The 10,694-nt window shown below is 42.1% G+C and overlaps 1 long non-coding RNA gene across 1 annotated transcript; it reads left to right on the top strand.

Annotated features, from left to right (window-relative positions):
* Window positions 1-3,419: 3,419 nt before the first annotated feature.
* Window positions 3,420-4,905, top strand: LOC133169397 (uncharacterized). Its single transcript, XR_009718408.1, has 2 exons — window positions 3,420-3,733; window positions 3,902-4,905. It is a non-coding gene; the product is annotated as an uncharacterized LOC133169397 (long non-coding RNA).
* The last annotated feature ends 5,789 nt before the right edge of the window (window positions 4,906-10,694 follow it).

Genomic DNA, 10,694 nt, shown 5'->3' with positions numbered 1-10,694 from the left:
TCTTGACTGCCACAAAATAGAGCATGAAAAATTCAACCACAACCAGGTGTTGATTTATTTACTTCCCAAGCTCTAGGTCAATCTGCTATCGTTGCGTAGAATGTCACAATACATCAGTGTTGATCACAGACATAAGAAACGATGATCTACCGAACATGTTTGACGTTTACAAGAGTGGGTCTTCATTCATTTTAGAGCAAATTGAGAAGGTCTATGAAAAATTCAATGGGACATCCATCCTAACAGACAGTGGCTATAGGATGACTGTAAGTCAACTGTGAAAATATTTTTTTATTTACCACCGATGCTAATAGAAAAATACTGCCTGATCTCCGAGTCAAGATGATTCTAAGACTCTCAGTTCTTTATTCCCACCTCACTCGGCTAACCGAAAAATGCATTTGGTGTCACATATAGTAAGCAAAGAATGCAGACATTTGAATCACATCTGTGTGACAGAGCAAAAAAGTCTTGATACGAAAGCACATTTCACACGTACTCCAAAACACAAAACAAGTGGATTAAATCAGGAGGGTGACTATCAAAGCCATGTGTTTGGGAGAGCGCCATGCTAGTGGGTGCCAGAAAGGAGCCTTGCAAGCTTTCATGTTGGTGAAAGCTTTTAATCAGAGTGAGAAGTGACAAAGAATTAAACAAAATCCATTGGTGGAGCTTATAGTGTGGGCAGTGGAGTCTTGGCGAGCTTCAACTAATGGTGATGTGGTAATAAACTTTCTTACCCCCAACTGTTTTATAGTGCTATCAGAGCAGGTGCACAACTATTAAAACCTCTTTCTACTTCTAAAATCTCATAAGAATGAGGAGCACAGCCACGGCGTCAATAAAAGAGTTGAATAAACAAGTACGGCACTGCAGTAGCAAGTCAAGATTTCCAAATGAAATAAATATGAAGGAGTAGGTTGAAATTTGTTCATAAATTTATTGGTGCGTATCTGGTTATTAAGCTTGTGTTGTTGCTGCATCGATGTTGTCACGTCCCTTTTTTGTAGTTGCTTATTTTGTTTTTCAGTAAATGTAAACACAGTCAGATATAGAAACAAATCATTGCAGAAATTGTCAAATTTTGCCAGAAAATAAGTTTGTTTTTATTTTAAGTGTTTTTGAGTGCACATCATATTAATCGGAATTTTACAAGGGTGCTTAAGGCACGGTCTGTCAAGAAATGAGCTCCTTCACACATGCAAAAGGAGGAGGAGGGGGGGGGGTGTTGCGGCGGGGGAGAGGGGCCCACAGGTGCCGAGCCTTAAGCCTGGGGGAGGAGTGTTTGAGGAGGGGGAGTGAAGGGGGGGTGAGTAGATTCATTAGAAAAGGAAAAGAAGGCTGCAGTACATATGGCTGTGTTGTGATTTTGTGCTGAGGACGCTCAAGTGGCGCTAAAATGTATTTCCTGAAGGTACGTTAGCAAAAAAAATGCTCACTTTCATACTGATGGATGTTTTCTGCAAGTTTACACAATGTGAGCATAACAATTCTGCTTCAAAAGTTTTAAAACTGTCCAACTCCACTTAAAGATGTATTCACAGACTCTTTTCAAAAATCATGAGGGGAGAGGGAGGGGAAAAAAACACATCAGCATATTGTATTTGCTCAGCAGAATTTAATATGTGCGGGCTGGAGGTGCTTTTCTTCTGGGGCCAATTCCCTGGAGACACATCCATCTCTGGGAGATGGTTGGGAGGACAAAAAGAGACGGGGGTGGAGATGTGGCGGGGGAGTGTTTTGCCCTCGAGGCCCAGTCCGGGCTCGCTTAAACACACACACAAGCATGATGGCGCAAAGCAGATATCAACAGTTGCAAACACACACAAGACATACACACAGATGCACGTATTCACACATGCGCGGTCCTCAGACAGAGACCGCCTTGTCTCACAACAAATACAGACTTGGTCAAACAGGGAGAAGAAGGGGGAGGGTGAAAAGGATTTGAAGGGGGCACAGAGGGAAAAAGACATATACTCCAAAGTAAATGGTCTCGGAGAGAGAGGGGCTCTTTTATTAAAAGAAACATGCTCGATAAAGGAGCTCCAGAGAGAGTGGAGGTGTGCGCTGGTAAGAGCATGGAAAAAATGAGAGGAGCGCTAATGTCCACTGACAGCCTTGTCAGAGTCAGGAAACAACATGAACACTTGTTTATTTGAGGCTGCTTTGCGCAACAGCTTGTGCCCCCGTTACTTGACCAGTTTGTTGTCTGTCACTAGCGTCTGAGTCATTTCTGCTAACAGGTGACCGTGCCTTGTCAAGCTCTGAAAATGTCACATCTGATAAGACATTGCAAATTAGGCCTGAAATAGCATAAATAGCAACTCTTGCCTCCTTCTTCTTCCCCACTCTGTAATTTCCGGCTTTTCTATCTAGTTTCCTATTGGATTCTCAAAAGCAAACAAAAATGTCTTCATAAAAGTGTAACTAGGGAAAACTGTGTTTTGCTTAGCTGCTATAAGAGGACATGTCATCACTGGTGGAACAATCCCGCAGAGAGTTGATGCAGTTCAACGGCCCTGCTTAGTTCATTTCCGGTTATGAGCACAGGCAATGAGGGATGACAAGTTCCAAGTTGCTCTTTATGGTGTGGTCACACAATCCCTCTAATTGGGCAATCAGAGAGGGACGCATGCTTTTAGACGAGGGGAACTGTTCTATTTATTGCAAAAGCTGCAGTTATTAACACATCTGCCTCAGAGTTCTGAGGTTTGAGTTTAAAATCTCAGCTCCAGACTCCCCTGGTGGAGTTTGCATGTCCTCTGCGTGCGTGCGTGATTATTTCCATTTTTCCAGAACGATGCATGATGGTCTTTGGATGAATTGTCCGTATTATTGTTGTAGTCTTTGTGCCCTGAGCTCATCCGTGACATAATGAGGTCAAATGGACGGAAGGAAATGTGACCACAGAGAAGCGTTCTGGCCACATTTTACTTTTACTTTATTCGTTATTCTTATTTAATTACAGTATGTGACTCATTATTTATGAATTCACTATTTAATTCATTTGATACTGTGCACTGCCCATGACTGAGACTGAGTGAGAAAAATGTTCTTATGGTTAATTAATTAAAATTATTTATTTTAAAATTAATTTATCAAAATGATATTTTACTTAAATTGTGTTCATATTTCATTTAATATTTAAGTAATCATTTTTTATTATTTTATTATTCATTATTATTTATTTTTTTATGACTTTTTTTGCTACTTTTGCTACTTAATACTATATATTATTTTACACACTAATCATAAACAATCAATTTGGTAGTGTAAGTCATGTTAGAACCAAACTCCAAAAATGACTTCTCACATTGTCCCTCCTCCACAGCGCTGGCCCAAATCGTAAACACAATCCACAGTTCTTTTGCAAATTGCTGCCTGGATCACATTTGAAACCCATGCTGCATGGGTGCAGATACCCATGACCAACCTTATTATACACTTACCCAATTACCCAGCCTAGTAAGTCGGAGGGCAAAGGAACACTCGCACACATTCGAGCATGCACGCTCACGCTGTCCGGTTCATCGGGAGGCAAGAGGGGTCGTCAAGTGCGTGGGGAGTGTGAAAGGATATTGACAAAGTGCATCAAGTTTGTATCCAGGCTTGGCTTATGCCCAGCTGGCTTTGGACCATGATGCAGGTGCCACATGAGATCACTGGCCAAATTCGTACAGCCCCCAGCGAACCCATATCGCTGTCCGGCTACTGTGAGGCTCCACAACAGGTGCGGTAAGGTTAGGCTGCAGGCATCAACACGCAAGGAAACAGACTGTTATTGTGGACCTTCCTTCCATCATCTCCTCTTTTTTCACCCCACTCCACCCCAACCCCCTCCATCCCATCCCATCCCTCTCGTCCCCTCCCGCCTTCCAACCGCTTCTCTTCCTGACAGCCCCGGGGAGCAATCGAGAGGTCCAACCTGGACGTGTAACCTGAGTGCAACTCTTGTGTATCGTGCAAGGATGTTGAAAAGAGGAGGGGAAAGTGGAGGATATGTTGCACACGGGCAACTTGGCAGTGTGTGTGTGTTTGTGTATGTGTGTGTGTGTGCGCGCGTGTGCGTGTGTGAGCGCGTGTGACCGGCTCCTGCAGCTTGAGTATTATAAATTCTGTCGATAAATTTTAAGACTGACAAGACAGATGATTGCAACACTGTTGAATGCAGACTGCTTCCATTTTATTTTTTTGCACTGGAGACAAAATTTTATCCACATACTCAGGAGTTACATATAATATGACAAAACTGACACTGATGAATGCAAATAATTAGATAATTCCACTAATAACAAGGCATGGGCATGTTGAATATGGGCGTACCTTACTAGTGCTTACTTAGTAGACATGCTAGTGACGGAAGAATGAGGCTTCAAAGTGGTTCATGAACCAGTTGTGTTTATCGAGCCCTCTAAATGGCACTCGGTTTAACATAGGGCACAAAGTACTCTGACTCACCCTTTCTTAAACTAATTTTTTTAACCAACAGTGCCATCTGGAGGAGTCGAAAAAACAACCGGTTCATGAAGCATACTCGAAGCTTCATTTTCCCGTCACTATGAGATACTCGATTGTCGATTAATTTAATGCATGCATTTTTTTCTGTTTAAAAGATCTGTTTTCATATGTTTCAATTTGTTTGACACTGTCTAAAGAGACAACACAAATTTTAAATGTTTAAAGATGGTCTCTGCATAGTGCAGTTTATATTGTGGGTGGGTCTGGAAAATATCCCCCTTGATAAATATGGATTCTTACTTCCCCCCCACTACTAAAACCCGCCAAATGACTGACACCAATGAATGCAGATGCTAATATACTGTATTCTATATGCTTGTTGTTATAACTTTTACACGTGCGCCAAGGTACGGATTGCGTTACAATTAAACGATCTTAACAAGGCATAGTCTTGGTGTTTCTAAAGTATATGTGCTCAGGAAAAACTTTGCAGCCGACTGCATTTCATTATGAGAACTCCAGATGTGTGTGTTGGCTGCCAGTATGTGTTCACAATGAATGTGTTCAGCTGCGTATGACACCGTTCTTGGCCTCCGTGCACCCGACTCTGACACACAAATGATGCCTCGGGCAAGACTTTTAGTGTTCTCTCCCTCTTATTGTGTCTTTCTTCCATCGTGCTCCCTTATGCAGTTTCCTCGCTCCCTTTGTCTTTCTTTTGCTCTCCTCCGCTTACTCTCACTTTTTTTTTCCTCACCTTCCTGCGTGTGTCACCTCTCAACGTGTTGTCTGATCTTGTTTCAAACCCTCACTTACTTTGCCCCTCCCATCATGGCGTCGGCTCAAGGTGGGTCTGACCAGCGTCTAGTCATCAGAGGGCACAGGAGAGCCGGCTCCAGAAAGTCTGCCCCTATACCAACTTTGACACAGACACACGCGTGCACGTACTCACACATGCACGCAACCTGCATGGCGGGACAGTGATGTTGACTGTCAACTTGGAAATTAGTCTACTTTGAGTTTCTAAAACAGTCAGACAGCATCAAATTAGTCATGCTGTTGTCAGTTATTGTTTTGGAAGCCTGACACACTTCAAGGTGTTTGCAGTTGTGCGTGCAGTTTTTAGTGTTTTTGTTGTGTTTTGTACTAACATGACACTGCAAGGCAAGGAGTTCTCAGTGTCATTTCAATCTGTAAGAGACTAAGTATGATTGCTGCACTGAAATCAATGCAGATTTGAGTAAAAAAGTGCTTTAAGTTTATTCATAAGAAAATCACTTTTGTGTAACTGGATAGATATAGTACTGCAACTTTGCCTTGCGGCCTTAAGAAACTCGAGAAATGCGATCGTTGTGTCACTCTGCCCTCTATGTAACAAAACATGTTATTGCAGCCAATAGCATTCGCTTAGTGTAAACATATATCTTCATTAAGTGCAATCTATCATCTTTGAACATTTTTTTTGTAGAGTTGCATGTTAAGTGGCTTCTCTTGGCTTATTACTTACCCTCGGGCTGAAAGCAATAGAATGGTTTCCTGTTGTCAATGGAAAGGAAAGTAACGTGATCTTCACCAGATTAGATCATGTTTTTTTGTTGGGTTTTTTTTTTTTTTTAAGGGAGAGGAGGAGAATCCAAGCTTCTTTCTTCTAGGTGACCTCAGATAGACAGGTCACTTGTTATGGTTGTTGTTGGACTGCACTCTTAATCACATCAGACGCAGCTGATGGGCCGCCGTCTAGACAAAGAGCAGACCCCCTTTCCTTGTATTGTTTGTTATTGGTTAGTGGGGAGTGAAAAACAGGAAGAGTGTGTGACTATAAACCGGTAAAAAGCGTTGGCCCGTTAGGAATGAAGACTTCCTTCCTTCCTTCAAATGTTGCTTGTCATGTGATATGAGTTGCAAGCACATACAATCATCAGTGTATGAAAAAAAAAAAAACTGGATGATAAAATAAGACTGAAGCGCTCTTATTCTTATCTGCACTTACTTCATTTAACCACAAGACGGCAGCAGAGCATCATTAAAACCTATGCTCTATCCATTATCCATCTATAGGGAAACAGAAGTACAATTATGCATAGCATGATCAAAATTCGTTAATTAACAGTCTATTTGTCCTGTTTGTGCCTTTTTTTTTAATTTATAAAAATAAAGAAAATTACGTTGCAATGGTAGCATGTTGCCAGTTTAGTGGTTTGCGCAGCTCCCTCAAGTGCAACAATTAATAACGATTGTAACAGTCAATGATAACTAATCAATTATCAAATTATTTGACAATTATTATGATAATTGATTAACTGTTTAGAGCACAGGTGTCAAACTCAAGTCCCAGGGGCCAGATACGGCCCGCCACATCATTCTATGTGGCCCGCGAAGACAAATTGTGCATTAGATTCGTGTCAGTACTAGAACTGCAAATTGTCTTCACTTTTAATCTCTTTTTTTTTTTTTTTTTTTAATAATTGACCAGTTTTTACTCGTCTGATTATTTGTCAGTTTGTTTTGTAACTTTTACTGTATATAATATGAGGTGCTCATACATTTATTTAGGTTGACAGTCATGATGGCCCTCCGAAAGACGAAAGAAGCTCTGACTACAATGCGGCCCGTGAAAAAAAATGAGTTTGACACCCCTGATTTAGAGCAATTGACTTAAATGTGTCCAAATCTGCAAATACTAAAAAGAAGCGCCCCTGTCACCTGCTCAATGACAGCTCCAAACACACCCCAAACCCCGCTGTGACCTGGATCTACTTTCCTTTCGCTCCCCTACAAGCATCCACACGCCACTGACTAATGATGTCAACTCCCTATTGGCCTTCGTAAAGGTGAACGAGCTCAAACATTTCTGACATTCCTGCCGCTCACAAAGACAGGGGTGAACCCTCGTCCCAGACATAACATTAAGCACTGATGATTTTCCCCTGGCAAGGTGGTTGTTTCACTTGGGCGCTTGAGTTTGTGGCACTGTAATTATGTCAGATTTACAGCTGAAACACAAGTTGTGGAATTTCTTTGCCAGCTGGAGGTCCACCTGTAAATGTCGCACCTTTAAGGCAGGACCTTTTTTTCCAGCATAGAATACCACACTAGCACATCTGCCTAACAGTTCTGAGGCAGGGATTTCAAATCTGGGATTTCTGCAGGTTCTGCAGCTTTCTCCCACATGAATGTTGGGTTATTTGAAGATGTCAAAATCAATCAAATCAGAATTAAAATCAAAAGACAAGTCATCAACACTATTCACACTGAAATTATATAAAGATCAGTTAGAAAATGTGTTACAGCCCTGGTCTCTTCTTATTGACTGTAACTGTAGACCCAGAGAGGCTCAGTAGTTCAATATATAGTGATCCCATGCATGGAAGAAGAGATTACACCAGGCAGGTGCTGTGACAGTCGGACACAAGAGTGCTTTATGATTCCGGTCCACTGAGGAATTCACTATCATCACATAGATTAGGAGATTCAAACTACCAAGAGGCCCACTTGAAGATGGGCGGAGCAAGTAAGCCACCTCAATGTCAAACAAGCTGCATATGTCATCATTCCATCACTTGCAGTTCTTCCTTGATAAGTCATACTATTTCATGAAAGTGCTTCTTGTCGTGCATGTGAATGTATTCTTTATTTCCTATTTCCTGCATGCGGAACGGGGTGTTTGCTGTTTTGTGTTGAATGACCTTTTACTACTCTGGCCTGTTTTATAGTTAACAATGGGGTCTTGTGGTTGTCTTTACACACCTTTTTTTCATGCCCAAGTTTGGGCATTTGTATACTTTCTTGGGTCTGGGGGCTGACTCATAATGACTCAGCGAGCCAGTCATTCCTAAAAATACGTCACATTACAGCAGCTGGTCATTGATGCCTCAGTTAGCCTTTTACACACATTTTCCCACACTGGTTGAGGCTACGTGTGAAAAGTGCACCAAAAAGTGGTTTATAAGCTCAAGATATTTTTCTTTATATAAACTGAGATTTGTCCAGTCTATTGGCATAGCCCTTTGTATGGGTGTTCACCTGAAGGGCATCCACCCCTTAGCCCCATTCACGCCCATTGAAGAATTTGGTGAACGTAAAAATGTTGCATTCTATGACCCACCCACCACACAAAAATATTTTAGGGGGCATGCATTATACTCATCCTGGGTATCTATTGTGCAACTGGTTCAGTCATTTTTTTCTTTTGTTTTTTTTTTAGATCATTCTCTGCTATGGTGTTATTTATGATACAGGACTTAAGGGATGACCATCTTTACTCTTTACAGTCTCTTTGTTGACAGAAACAATCAATTCAATTCAGAGGTCACAAATCATCTGTTATATCCTGCGGCCTCAGGCCTGGTTGAACGTCTGCAATGGGAGGTTTGTGTGAGTGGGGGGAAGACAGCTGGAAACCTGATGTGGTCATAAAATAAAAACAATGTCATTTATGGATCTACTGCTTATGTAACGCAACTGGTCTTTCACAATCGTTCTAGTTTAGCTTTCTGGAACATGTTTCTTTACATCTCCCTTGATTTTCAGATCTAACGTTTTCTCACGATATGAATCCTCTAATGACGTGTTCCAATGTTGTTTATAATTTGAATAATTTTAATATAATTTACACATCACAAAACCTAGGATTTCAAATGGGGTGTGTAGACTTTTTGCATTCTAGATACATTTCCTGCATATGCTCCAACTCACTTGTGACACTAATGAGGACTAGAACAACTCGTCAAAAACAAAAGGGTGGTTGGAGATGGAAAGGCGTGAAGGGTGATTTTTCTTCCCCCAACAGGGCCCCAAATCCCTGCCAACGCGCCTGCTGACCACCATAAGCTGATGCTTGATGAGTCAACCCTGACATGTAATCAGGTGTGGTGCATACTGCCCACTTAACATGCCCTCAACACGTCATAGTCGACGCCACGTTCAGCCAAGTGTCACCGTGCCGCTGCCAGTGAGTGCGACAACACCCCTTCATCCACACCCTGAAACATCTCCTCAGCACCACTGTGACGCTTCCACGCCATCGGGGTGTAATGTGACTCGAATGCGACAGGACAAAATAGGGGAAAGGAGAGTTGGGGGTGACCTAATCCCCATCAGATGGAGCCATGAATGCAGACCACCTGAAATTGTTTTCACAAGTACGGATCACATTCAACACACAGGGGAGCTCATCGTTGGAGAGAGTGAACCTGGCGCCCTCGCACTGATTTAGTTTTCCCAGAGTTGTGTGACTCACAACATCATTAGCACATGCACACTACAGTTATTCAGAACATGCTAACGCCCTTTTCGACCCCACCTTTCCCCTCTTTGGGCGCCTCGCTCCGGCCCGAAACCCCTCTGTGAAGAGGTTTCTAATCAGGTTTCTATCATGTTGCCATATTGCTGTGACAAACAACACTTTTACATTAAATTGGTTGTGAGAGGGACAAGGGGGACAAAAAAGTACCATGACCTTTCTGTTGGCTAAACATAAACCCATGGCCCATGATAGCTGTATGAAGGGTCTCTTACATTAGCCAGCCAGGCCGTATCACCCAAGCAAATAGGTCAACGTGGTCAGGCTGCAATCTCCACATGTCACAGGGAACGGAGGCTCTCTAAGTTCCACATGCGATGCGTCGTCAAGCATCAGAGGCCGGTCGGAGAGGCGGCTGATGTGACAAGAGCTTTAAAGAGGGATGCAAAGGAGGGAGATGCGGAGGACAAAAGCGCAGTTGTGTTGCAAAGGAGCTAATTATGCACGCTGCAGACCATGTTGTGTTTGTGTTGGAGAGGATGGCTTCAGGCGCTTGTGTGTCGACGCTTTTATCCTCAATGATATCAGATTAGCGGTTGAATTAAAAAATCATACATGAACCGATCTTTATTACTTCCATTTTGTTGTTAGTCACTTGTTGCTGATCTTGATTACACAATATATTTTAATTTCATTATTGATTTGACATTTCAACCTATGTGTGGTTTTATAATGCATGTGGTTTTATAATGAAAGTACGAATAGTAGTAGTTCTTGACTGAGTTTGGTCATGTGACTATTACAAGATCAGCCACGATTAGCTGTTCTCTGAGCGCTGAGCAACTGTGATGTCATTTTCATTTGACAGCAAGTGGCAAAATGGCCACCCGATGTTTAAATGGATTTAAACGGGTGGATTATGCTGCTTAATTCCTATTCCACAACCACAATATTAATCAGAAATCCGTGTTTAAACTCCTGGGACCTACAT

Source organism: Syngnathus typhle, linkage group LG16, assembly GCF_033458585.1.
Source record: "Syngnathus typhle isolate RoL2023-S1 ecotype Sweden linkage group LG16, RoL_Styp_1.0, whole genome shotgun sequence".
Taxonomy (NCBI): domain Eukaryota; kingdom Metazoa; phylum Chordata; class Actinopteri; order Syngnathiformes; family Syngnathidae; genus Syngnathus; species Syngnathus typhle.
This window is presented reverse-complemented; position numbering and strand designations above follow the sequence as displayed.